The sequence below is a fragment of the Fragaria vesca genome, linkage group LG4 (genome assembly GCF_000184155.1).
Source record: "Fragaria vesca subsp. vesca linkage group LG4, FraVesHawaii_1.0, whole genome shotgun sequence".
Lineage (NCBI taxonomy): Eukaryota > Viridiplantae > Streptophyta > Magnoliopsida > Rosales > Rosaceae > Fragaria > Fragaria vesca.
Window position 1 is genome coordinate 20,480,885 of NC_020494.1, and position 13,902 is coordinate 20,494,786.

Sequence of the window (13,902 nt, forward strand, 5' to 3'; positions counted from 1 at the left end):
AAGTCACCACCACCACCCTCACCCTCACCTCCACCACCTTATGTGTACAAGTCCCCACCTCCACCTTCCCCATCACCACCACCTCCATATGTCTACAAGTCTCCCCCTCCACCATCTCCTTCACCTCCTCCTCCTTATATCTACAAGTCTCCTCCTCCCCCAACTCACTCTCCTCCCCCGTACTACTACAAGTCCCCTCCACCACCACCATACCACTACTAAGCGTACGTATAGCTACAGTTAACATAAAACAACTTGTATTTTCAGTTGGAATAATTACTTCTTCGTGTTTGGATGTGGGTATACATTCTTTTGCTGTATTGTTTCTCTTCTCAAGACAATAAGAGTACGTTTACTACATATGAATGATATAAGTGTACGTGTAGCACGACCATGTAATATCCTTTCTGTTGTAGCACGACCATGTATTACTTCTTATTTTAAGAAATGAAAGCGAAGCAGATGGCCATTGTTTACGTACTTTTTTTCATGCTTAATTTTTACTTATGATCCTTTGATTTAGTGTATGTGGTGAGTAACCATTCAAGTGCAAATGAATGATATGCGCTGCATCCTCCTCTACAATCTTTCGTATCGATCACTTGGCTCATTTGAAACTATCAAGTAAAAGTAACAGTCTATTACATAAGATTTTGAACGTACTTATTAAAACTAATTAAAACTCAATTATAGGTAGATTCATTAGGTCATATTTCTCGATATCCTTCACTAGAAAGCAGGTTGAACAGAAATCTATTACAGCATTACTTGCAATCAAATTTTAAGCAAGTCAACATTTTTCCTTTGGCATAGAGAGATCTAGATTATATTTGTATAGAAATGAAAAAAAGTTCAACAGGTGCAAATTCTTCAATTCACCGGGGTGTAGTCAGAACATCTGATGCTTATTGCCGCCGTAAGCAAAATAATAGATTATGAAATGATTGAAATTTGATGAAATGTATATACCGGCGAACTTTAGGTTTCTTAGCAACGAGATCGAATAATTATTTAGCTTATGGGTTCTTTTAGATTTTGTTGTACGTTTTAAGTTGTGTGAGATTTTTAGGGTTCTAAATTTATTTTGGTGATATGTAATTGTTAGCAAATGTCGACTTCATTTATTTTTGAGGTTAGCCTCTTCTACGTACGTATAATTGATCCAAAAAATAATAATTATTCCGGCCAGTAGGATTTTTTTGAGGAGAAGTATATTGTTGATCAAACAGAAATTGTTTTTGCACACTGCAAAAAGAAAAAAAAGAAAGAAGAAAAAATAAGAAACCAAATGACACATTGGTGATATATATATATATATATATATATTAATATATATACACACACTGAAACTTCATATATGCAGGCTAACATGTCCATGTCCGACTGTTAACTTAAGCTACATGCTTAGCTGGGTTGACAACTACGTACCTAGCTTACAGTTTATTTTAAAAATTGAAGACTTGCTAGTTGGTTGTCTTAATTACGATTTTAGAGAATACGTACCTGATCTATATATATACACTGGATGATCACTATATTTATTCCTTTTTTGGCTTACTTAGTCTATATATTGTTTTTGGTCGATCTGTGATCGACTTCTCCTTGATTATTCTTAATTTGGGTATGAAAGGTTCCAAGAATAGTCTATTTTTAGACAAATTATCTAAGACTTTATGAGCAAGACTGTGACTTTATGAGTAAGACTGTACAACAGCAATATCCTATATATATATATATATATATATATATATATATATATATATATATATATATATATATATATATATTGATCCATACATACATATATGTCGTATGTGGTACGAATACATACATACTCGATCGCCAATTACAGGAACAGACAATTATGTCAACTTAGGCGGTTACCTAACCCCGCGCGCATATATACAGTTGGACTTGTTCTAGCAGCTAGTTGTTCTTTGGTTTCTGCAGCAAGGTCTTGCACTGACGACGAGTTCGTTCATGCGTAAACCATCATCCATCCATAATTTCTTCACAGTTTATTTTGTCTACAAGCTAGCTAGTTAATTATTCCAGAAATTAATCCACCGCTTGTCATTTTGTCTAGCAGCCACTAAGTCGTGTATAGCAATTATAAGCTAGGAAGCTTCTACATGTATGTATGTGTGTGTGTATATATATATAGGATATATACATACACCGCTCATATGGATTATTAGTTTGACTTCAAATGAATGCCCTAACTAACTAGGGTATAATGTATTTGGTAATTCTCAGATAATTGGTATTTCATTCATGGGTCCTTTCGATCAATCCTTTCGTTCATTTTGTTTTGTGTTCTTCTTTTTTCGTTTTTGTGATCTTACAAACAACTCAATCAAAACAGTCACCATGCAGGTAATAAATTTCCGGTTTTCGATTTCGGAAAAGACATTCAGATCGAGTTTCTTATTTCAGCAGGGTACGTACTACTTTTAATTTCCTCCGGGGGAAGTCAGCTATTAGCTAGTGGTACATATGTACGTAAACATTACACATGTGTACGTAGGAAGACAAATGATGGGGAAGGAAACAACCTTTCTCTCTTGTAAATCCAATTCAAGGACGGGATGGAACACCGGCCCCCAGCAAGCAACAGTGACCTCCTCGTACTTATTTGGCTAATATCAAAAGCAGCAACCTTTGAATTACCAATCTGAATCAGTCGTAATTGGTGCCGTTTCGACCAACGAACGGGGGATCGATTAATTAGTTGCCGACTGGTAGCATATAGGGATCATTGACGTTGATTAATAGTACATGTCCTTTAATTTCGATCAGTCCTGGTGGAAGCCAACATGCTTTGTTTTCGGTATTGAAAACCAGTTTACTTTTGTTTTCGTTTGCTGAAATGATTAGAGCAAGCTAGCTAGGGTTATACAAATTTATAATTAGCACTAAAATTAACCATATATATACCAGAAGTTCAGAGGAACCATATATTAATTCTTTGTATACTTTGTATTGATGAGAGATATAAATTGCACGAGGTTAATTATATATAGTTATAGCTCTTTCAAGGTATACATGTCACTGGTGACCTGGGATGATGCGAGTTCAAAATGAAAAACAAAAGGATGATCGAGAGGAAGCAAAAGAGACTAGGTCGCCATTAACTGAGCGGACATAGATGGTGATCGAAAGTCGTACTTTCTATGCAAAGACGACGAGCTCGATCCATCAACAATATCACTGTTTCATTTCACATCGAGGAGAAAAAGGGTTCACGTCTCCTAGCTGATCAAAGCGTTTTATTTTGTCAAATTATTTGCTTTAGTGTCATAAATTTCTCATGTGTAAATTTGAAATCCCGTGTTTTAACTCAACAACAAATCTATTAATCAATTATAGATTCACGTATAATTAGATTAAATGAATCAACTGAACAAAATATGTCTAAACGGAACCGTTCGTGTAAATCACAATTACGGAACCCTAAATAATCTCAAAATTGGATGAAACTTTGCATGAACCCTAAATAATCTAGACACTATGTTCTATACACTGAACGACGGAAATGTGATCTAAAAGTGACCGAAATGAGAAGCACCACACTTTAATTTCAAAACAGTGTCCCACTCTGGAAGGAAATTGTGTGTATATATATAAATATATATATATATATATACATACATTTTCAAATAAGGACCTCCTTACCTTAGATAAGGTACGGATTTCCTTAATTTGACCCACTTCCTGATCATATTTTTTTATCATAGCCAGCCGATATTTAGATATACATGACTTGATCATCCCTACAAATTTTCAGCTAATTTGGTTTTTGTTAAGGTATTGAAAATGTATTAAATCAATGAACGAATTGAATCTGTTCATCTTGAACCGTACATTCTTGTAATTCTAAATCACAGTTTTGAATGTCTTAACGTTTATAAATTTGGTTGAAAATTTACAGAGATGATCAAGTCATATATATCTAGATATTGGCTGGTTATGATCGAAAAAATATGATAAGCTCGGTGAAAACTCACGCCGTATTCCATGTGATGTGAGTCAGTTGACTTCGATTAGACCAGATCGCCCCAGAGAGGACCCACGAGGGCACCACTGGATGTTTTATATAAACTTACTAAAGAAGAAGTTGAGTATATCATAGCTGACCGCACCATGGGCTAGCCCATACACCCACTGCACAAGCGGAATACTACTTAGTCAAGTAGAAGGGCCAACCTGAGAGCGAGGCGGAACGGGATGAAACTTACGATTACGATTCGAAGACCAAGTCAGAGACTACTGGACGTCTCGCAGTTTTGAAGATATGCTAAAGAGGGAGAATGCGCTACATCGGATATTGATGAAACAGCTGTAGTGAAAGGCTAGTTAGGTACCGCAGGTAGAGCATCTTTCAACATTTCGGAGAACCACTTTATATTGGCACCTTGGCCAGGTAGATCCGTCCCACTCTCCGGAACCTCACCTCTGCTTTTTTGGAGTACGGGATGACTCGGATGTTTAGTCAACCAAAATGTATATTCTTTATTGGAGTCCATATTATTGATGCGATAGTTTGAGTTTTGTTCTTGTCGGTGTCATATTTCTGTGTTTATTTCATCAATAAACCAAGGTATCAATTAGGATAAATTAACCTACTAGAAATTAGTTGATGATGTCCTAATTAAAACACTAGCCGAAAGGCCGATCTTGAATAATTCCTCACAATCCCACACTTGCTTAAATATCTAACCCTACCAGGCTACTAAATATAAGCAGCTAGCGATCGAGCAACGCACTTGGTTAAATACCTTTTGATCGATCACCAAGGAATTGTTCCCATACATATATATATATATATATGTATGTATATGTATGAGACAAGTTCTCATAGTTTTATATATACAGAAATATTATGAAGATTATTATTGGGATGAAGCATAGACTTTTCATACATAAATATTTATGATTGGTAATTTGGTTTTCACGATGTTCCCTGTATTTTTATTATTGAGTTTTATGTACCAAATTCTAAATTGTTGGCCTTATTATAATATCACTCGTGATTTTATTTCTTGAAGTTAATTATTGTTATTTCTTATACCAAGGTTTACGCGAATGAAAAGAGTTCATTCCTGTTATGAGTTTACTTTGTGATAGTCTTATCGGAATTTGTATTCCTTTAAATCTGTATTTCTTAGCTATCCCTTGTGTCAAGTTTTAAGTGAAATAAAGAATTTTTAGCAAAATAAAGATTTTACACCTCTAAATATTTTTACACTTCTGTTGTGCTCTTGTTAAATGTTCTTTAAATTAACTGCATTGCGTTTCTCTTGGTCGTATTTAGAGACCCGCGGCACTGTGACGTGCCTAAACTAAGGAGGTGTAGTTTGGGGCATTACAATATGTCTTTACCGTCTGCCGTTTGCTAGTCAATATATTCCTAATTCCATCTGAGATTTTGGGCCAGTTATATAATTATCAATTATTTTGAATTATATTGTTCATATCTAATAACACGTTAAGCATAGCTAATAACACGTTAAGCACACGGCTGCGTTACATAATATACATTTGCTATACGGCATTCTTAGAAAAATCATGTAATAATTGTGACGGTTTCTAGGTAATACTTTTTGTTTCCAAGCCACCTGCAACTTGAAATGAACTCGAAAAGTTTAGATACTAGTTGTGACTAAAATTAAAGTTCTAAGTATCATCTGTAAAATGAAGGTAATGTTTCAGCTTTCAGGCCATTTGTGATTTCTTGTTTCAACCACGGCAGTGTTTGAGTCTTAATTTGAGATGGCCAACAAGAATTGTCAGCTTGTCACTTAACTATTTCTACTTTTACTATTAATGGAAAGAATAATGTTTGATTGTGAACAATGTAGGACAAAAATTGTGATCTCTCCCCTCGTTATAGAAAATCCCAATCCCCTTAACCCTCCTTGCTTATCTATCTCATTGAATTGATATACAACAAGGCTGTGTGGGCACAGTATTAAATAACCCATTTCCAGCTTCTCACCATTTTGATCTGGAAAGACTTTCGAGGAATCAATCAGAGTTGTGGATGAGTTGCAATAAGGTTAAAGCTCCAGGTCTTGACGAGGGAAAATACCGGTTCCGATGACCCTTGTTCATGGTGTCTTCCCCCACTCACTTTGTTGCCATTGCCTCTGAATCAGACAAAGCTCCATCCATTTCCTCATAATATGGCCAACTCTTTTGGCTCCTCTTTCCACTCTTGCTTTCCTGTTTCCAGAGCAGACTTCTTTGATTAGCACAAGGATAAACCAGAACAAACAATATAAAGGATGGAGAAAAACAAACCTCGTATTTCTGAACCAAAGATGCCCACAAAGATTTGCATTGACCAGGGCTTCTATTGATCCCCTCAGCCAACAAGTTTCTAGATATTTCTTCCCACAATGCCATTCTCCCCTTCACAACTTGAAATCTGCTATGCAGTTTCCCACGCATTTTGATGAACTTTTTAACCTCCTCGGGCTTCCATTTGTTCCGTTTCACAGGCTTTGAAGGACTTGTTCTTTCTGTGCTTTCAGGATCATCTTTCTTTAGATTTTCCTCTTGCAGAACCAAATCATTTTTATCTTCTGCTAATTTGTCACCAGCTGACAACTTGACCATTGCATTCCAGATATCATTGGGCTCTTCTGTATCAGAAGAAACGTTTTCGGGATTGACATTTGAACTAGTGGAAACTTCTTATGACCCATGCATATCATGCATATCACATGCGTGTGTGTGTGTGTGTGTGAGAGAGAGAGAGAGAGAGAGAGAGAGAGGACCTTCAAAATCTTTCTCTATAGTGCTGCTCTGCAGCTCTATGTTGTCCTTGGCTTCATCTGATTGTGTCCTAGTTGACCGACTCTTGTTTAAATTTCCATCATTTACTTTTCGCAAAGCTGACCTGTCATAACCAACGTGGGACTTTCCGGATAGTCTAGTACTGACCTCATCAGCAAGAACTGCTGCGGGGTTCTCCATGGCAATATGAATAACATCTGGCCTTTTACCACTATATTTCCTTACCAATTTCCTTAATACTTCGGACACTGTTCTTTCCATGTGAGGTAATTAAAGGACAATTATAGAGTGCATCATATAGCTTTCCTTTGTCAAGCCACAAACATCGGGTAGTAAGTGCCGCACCTCTCTAACCCTAGGGGAGAGAGCAAACTCACAGAGACAAATCACGCCTGTCCGGCTGCGCCACGCCGCCGGCGACGGTCTCTGACCATGCAGGTGTATGCGGGGTTCGACCGGACGGGTTAAGCTAAGTCCTTGGCTCGGAGATGCTTGGGTAGGCTCTTCCTTTCCTCTATGGCTGAAGATTTCGACCGCTCCGGGAATGAGTGAAGGTGGAGATTGGAGTAGCGCAAGGCTTGATCGGAGATGGGAGGGTCTCGACATCAGGCGATCTAGGTCTGATCTTTTGGTCGGGCAAGGTTTGCAGGTTTGATGTTGGATACTTTAATTTCGTTTCACTTTGTGGTTGCTCCTAGAATGAAGCGGCGGCTGGTGGCTGTTGACGGTCGTCGGCAGGTTTAGACTGCTATGAATCAAGAGATGGATTCTCTTTTGAAGAACAGAACATGGAATTTGGTTGAACTACCTGAAGGAAAGAAAGCTATAGGTTGTAAATGGGTTTACACAAAAAAAGAAGTTCACAATGAAGAAGGGAAAGTTAGATATAAAGCAAGATTGGTTGCGAAAGGATATGCTCAAAAGGAAGGTGTTGATTATAATGAAGTATTTTCACCAATTGTAAAGTAGTATTCCATTCGAGTTATGTTAGCGTTTGTTGCACAATTTGATCTTGAGTTGGTGCAATTAGATGTTAAAACAGCTTTTCTACATGGGGACTTGGATGAGGAGATCTATATGATGCAGCCTGATGGTTACAGGGTGAAAGGAAAAGAAGACATGGTTTGTAAATTGGAGAAATCGTTGTATGGTTTAAAGCAGTCCCCGCGGCAGTGGTATTTGAAATTTGATGGTTTTATGAGAGGCCAGGAGTATTTGAGAAGTGAATATGATCATTGTGTTTACTTCAAAAGATTACCAGATGGGAATTTCATCTATTTGTTGTTATATGTCATCAGTTGATTGCTTCTAAGAATATGATGGAGATTGAGAAAATGAAAGCTCAGATGAAGAAGCATTTTGAGATGAAAGACCTTGGGGAAGCCAAGAAGATTCTTGGAATGGAGATAACCCGGAATAGAGACAAGGGTGTTGTATATTTGTCTCAGAAAAAATATTTGGAAAAGTTGTTGTTGCGGTTTAGAGTGGGTGTATCAACAAAAGCAGTCAGTACTCCTCTTGCTCCTCATTTTAAGCTTAGTGTAGAGTGTTATCCCAAAACAGAAGAAGAAAGGAGATATATGGCTGAAATTCCGTATGCTAGTCTTGTTGGGGGTTTGATGTATGTCATGGTTTGTTCTCGTCCTGATATTGCACAGGCTGTTGGTGTAATAAGTCATTATATGCACAATCCAGGTAAAGAACATTGGTTTGCTGCTAGATGGATTTTGAGATATCTTCATGGAACAAGAGATGTTGGTTTATGTTTTAAGAAGACTAGCAGTGGGTTGAGAAATTTTGTTGCAGGGTATGTTGATTCTGATTTTGCTAGAGATTTGGATAAAATCAGGTCTACTGCAGGATATTTGTTCACTATGGCACAAGGACCAGTTAGCTGGAGATCTACTTTGCTTGCAACTATTGCCTTATCTACTACGGAGGCAGAATATATGGCAGCTACTGAAGCTGTAAAAGAAGCCTTGTGGTTGCGAGGACTTGTTACTGAATTGGGTGTATATCAAAAGCAAGTGGAGCTTCATTGCGATAGTCAAAGTGCTATATGTTTGGCTAAACATCAGGTTTATCATGCTAGAACCAAACACATTAAGGTCAAGTACCATTTTGTGAGACAAGTTCTAGATAAGAAGTCATTTGTTTTGAAGAAGGTTCCAACCGAAGATAATCCAACAGATATGTTAACAAAAGTAGTTGCTGCAGCTAAGTTCGAGTACTGTAAGAACTTGGCTAACATTGAGTTAGTTTGAATGAGTTGTTTGAGTAGTAGGGAGTTTGTGATTTAAGCTTTGCTTGATCGTTGAAATCTGGAGGTTTTTTGGCTGGAGCTCAGTATCTGGTTTGTTATTTTTGATTCACACTATGTGTTGGTAGAAATCTCGCCAAGGTGGAGTTTATTGTGTTGTGGCTCGTTATTCTCCTTGTATTTCTATTTATGGTAGTTATTAAAAGCTGCTGAGAAATAGGATATGAGTAGTTGTAACTGCAAAGCAGTTTACAGAAAAAGAATAAGGGGTATGTTGCAGTTTACTGCAGTTGTAGAGTTGGTAGTGTGAGAGTTTGTTTGAAACCTTTGTAACCTTCCAGACTTTTGATAGTGAATTTGTCCCTGTTGCTCTGTGGATGTAGGCTAAGCCGAACCACGTAAATCTCTTGTGTTCTTTAATTTCTTGTTGTTGTTTTTGTGTTTGTCTTATTGCGGTGAATGTACTGCAGTGACGTTGTTTCCGCTATGTTTATTGTCTTCTTCTATTTGGTACTCAAAGTACAATATAGACGGCGACGGGATGAGTTGCAGGTCCGACAACAAGGTGGCGAAAGGGCGGTGGTGGGGTTGCAATCTGGGCTGGTAGAACTGGTTTTGCCCCATCTAATCAGATTTGGGCTTGGACTCAAAATGGGCCGAAGTTGGGCTAGGGCTTCCTTTCGGGCCCAGTTTGCTTTCTTTTATGTTATTTTCCTTAGTTTTTTCTAGTTCCTAAGCCCATCTTTTTGAGCCTCTAGGGTTTTAAATTAGTTATATTAGTTAATTTCCAACAAGTCCCTATGTAGGTTTCTAGGAATCTAGATAGGTTTTGATGTCTGCAGATTATGATATGTCTTTTACATCTAGATAGTGAACACTTCATGTCGCACCGTAATTGAGCATTTTGGCGACTAAAGTTTTCATGCAAAATTACCTCTATGTAAAACTAGATTATAGCTTACTAGGCTCATCATCGATAAGCGACAATATACAATGTAATGGTATGTGAATCACCTCAATTCGTTGGGGTCTGTATCGGTGTCATTCTGGCTGCGACTATTAATACAATGAGTTTTAAACCCGTCTTTACGTCAAAAAAACATCGGGTAGTAATCCTTATCTTTCCTTTTAGGCTACTTTTAGCCAGACCATTTAATTTTGGGGGCCTAGAATTTCCATGCTGAAAAAGAAAATAAAATTAATATACAGAAGGAACACCACGACGCTATTATATGAATTGGGAAAACTAGGTTTGTTGCTCAAGAATCTACGAGCTCTACCTGACCACTATTATGCCATCTAAGGCAATTTTTAGTCTCTCATCAACACAAAGTTCACTTGATGTACCAAATGCTTTATCAACATCGCTATATTTCAACCGTAACATTTGCAAGAGTTTATCAGAACTTGCTTATTAACATCTTGATAAACAGATGGCACAATTTAAGCATCACCAACCTGTTTTGGCCACACCAGTAAATTTGGGTATGCAAAATCTTTTTTAGTCGTTGCGAGAGTGCCACTGCGCGGATGCGGAATGTAGTGATTGTAGTAGCGGGGTGCGCTTAGCCTTCTGCTTCTAATCAAGCGACTGAGGATAGAGAGAGCACCAACTCCACCGCAGGGTTCTTCAGATTCGCCTTGCGTAGAGCGTACTGGGCAAGGACTTACAGTAGTCCGCCTGAGCGTCACAATATCGATACCCGATGTAAGATCGAGCAAAGCTTCAACTGGAAAGGAAGGGAAAAAAGACAAAGCTCCGGGGAGCGTACAGGGAAACGAAAGCAAAGCTCCGGGGAGCCTGTAAAAGAAAAGGGCTAAGGCGTGATGCTTCAGCTTCAGGGGTTCAACTGTGTTGAAAATTGTATTGTATTTTGTTGAGTTGTTGAGTGTGTGTTTAGAGTTAGTGCTCGAACTCTTTTATATAGAGCTATTTTAGGGCCACAAGTATTGGCCCAAAGCATGTCAAAGACTTGTAGAAGTCTTTAACATTAAGATCGTAAGCAATCCTTATCAACTCTTCGCCGTTGCTCTTCTTGAAGGTAGTAGAGTTGGGTTAGAACTCTTCTTGTCAAGGACGTGTGCATGTTACATGGATCACATATAGCTTAGGATGATTGCATCCTTACCTGATTACGTCTCTCCTCCATGCACTAATTGCAATTGATATATGTAGATAGGATAGTCACTCACGTCCAGGACTTCTAGGCGAAGTCCTCCCCTTCGCATGCATGCAAGCATAATCAAGACAAAAGAATCTATGCGAACTCTGCCTTTCTTTGTCTGCAAACACTTCTGTTCGCATGTAAACTTTGACTTGCATTATGTCTCTTTCCAAGCATATAGAACTCTACTTCTATGCGAAGTCCCTAGCTCTTCGCATGCAAGCATTTCCTTCGCCTGTAAAACACATAGAGAGCACATACACTTGCATACATGTGATTAAGGAATAACAACCTTAATACATGCGAACTCTTCTCCTGGCGAGCAGCACACATGCATATAGCCTTTTATGCAATTAAACATAATTTTCTTATCCAATCAGACAACCAAGCGGAGCTCGATCTTTTCTTGATTCTTCGCGAAATCCTTCTCTTACGCGAAGTCTCCTCTTCGTACACGAATTGTACATCTAGCTCGTGTGGCTTTGCTGGCGGGCCATCACTAGTAAACCCAATATATCGGGCTCGCCGGTGTGATGTGGATCATGAATTTAACTAATATTCACATAGACAATTACTGTCTAATAAAATATTAATTTGTGTGTAAACACAACCTGCAAATTCTCTTTTCCAAGCAAGGTGAAACCATTCAAAAGTACCCTTACATGCATTTGTTCTTATTTTGGATCACATCCAAATCAATGCCAACAAATTAAACCAAGCTTTAACTGGCTGACCAATGTGCTACAAACTCGAAGACCTGAAGGTGTTTGAGAACAATTAAGATACATTATGCGGGTGCGGGTCGACTAATAAATTTTTGAAAACTTACTTGATCAACCATTAAAGACATATCCTCTCACACGTTTCAAGAAGCCAATTTCTTAGCTGAGATTGGTCATAATCTTAGTTCTCCGAAGATTTGTCTTGGGTTATTCCTCCTCAAGATTCGCATACGCTTCAATTTGATTGTTGTAACTTTGGTTGCCTTAGAGGCAACTCTTTGTAACTTTATTTTTTGTATAAAAAAAAACCATTAAAGACATATATTATTAACTTCAAATTCAAAGTTTTAGGTTTCAAATTAAAACTGAACAACCAGCTACCTGTTACAAACTAAAATTGTCATTTTAACATATTTGTTATTGTGACCGGTCGTAAGTAACATCTACTTTACAACTTCGATCACAACAGCTCTCAAATTTAATGGCCGCAGGTTAGATGATTGTTTAGCTATAGAATAAATTAACAAACTTAGAATGATTCGTTTATATATTACATAAGTCATATATGGCTGTTCCTTCTAGACAAGTACCCTAATGAACTGGTAAAAGGAAAAAGAAATTAAAATGACCATGAAAGCTCAAGTCTTATTGTCAAGCTTGTATTCAAGCTTGTATTCAAGCTTGCATTTGCATTTTTCCACGATATGTAGCATCATTTTCACATTCAATTTCTTAACTCTTTTTTCTCTTCATCATATAAATAATTGCTCGAGACAAGTTCTTCATTTGTTTTGTCAAATTGGATATATTATAACACATGATATTACTTACTACCTACCATTTATATGCACCTAGTTTGACTTGTTCATGGCCTCCACGAAACAACCCAGTCGTTGAAGAGCTCTACCACATTTCCTATAATTCATTATCCCAAATAGTATTTGGGGAAGAATTGCTCCAATCCAGCCTGTTAAGATGAATAAACAAACATGCCTATACTTGCAAAAACGAGTAACATTTCTCCATAAAAGGGCAGAGCTCTAACCATTCTCAAACATATCTGCTACTGCTTACAGCTTCTCACTACAAACAAGTTCTAACTAAGATATGGGAGCCTTGGGACAGCCAAGGCCTTATTGGCTCATTTCAGTGTTCTATGGTTTGGCATTGTGCTTCTTAGCTAGTACTACTGTTCTTGCTAACAACCCTTACACTTATTCTTCACCACCACCTCCTCAATACCATGCTACTCCCTACCCTCCTCCTACGTATCAGTCGCCACCACCAAAATATCCTAAGCACCCTCCATACCATTACAAGTCACCACCACCCCCGCCACCGCCCAAGCATGTGATACATCCTCCGTATCACTACAAGTCTCCACCACCACCATCACCTTCACCCCCACCTCCATATGTTTACAAGTCTCCCCCGCCACCCTCACCCTCACCTCCACCTCCTTATGTCTATAAGTCTCCTCCACCCCCGTCACCTTCACCGCCACCTCCATATGTTTACAAGTCTCCACCACCCCCATCTCCTTCACCGCCACCTCCATATCATTACAAGTCACCTCCTCCTCCATCACCTTCGCCACCACCACCATATGTCTACAAGTCTCCACCACCCCTTCACCTTCACCGCCACCACCATACGTTTATAAATCACCACCACCACCGTCCCCATCACCACCTCCTCCTTACGTTTACAAGTCTCCCCCACCACCATCTCCATCACCACCTCCTCCTTACGTATACAAGTCTCCACCACCACCATCTCCATCACCTCCTCCTCCTTACGTCTACAAGTCTCCACCTCCGCCATCACCATCACCACCTCCACCATATGTATACAAGTCCCCGCCTCCTCCTTCTCCATCACCGCCACCTCCTTACGTTTACAAGTCTCCACCACCACCTTCACCATCACCGCCTCCACCATACGTCTACAAGTC

General features: G+C 38.6%; 1 pseudogene across 1 annotated transcript in view; it reads right to left on the reverse strand.

Annotated features, from left to right (window-relative positions):
• Window positions 1-13,902, reverse strand: part of LOC101295621 — an 880,650-nt pseudogene that overhangs the window by 276,764 nt on the left and 589,984 nt on the right. Inside the window, exons 133-137 of the transcript XR_184594.1 lie at window positions 13,584-13,893; window positions 13,260-13,536; window positions 6,783-7,049; window positions 6,304-6,647; window positions 6,134-6,225 (exon numbers count right to left, since the gene is read on the reverse strand). The product of XR_184594.1 is annotated as an uncharacterized LOC101295621 (transcript). The remainder of the gene's footprint in view (window positions 1-6,133; window positions 6,226-6,303; window positions 6,648-6,782; window positions 7,050-13,259; window positions 13,537-13,583; window positions 13,894-13,902) is intronic.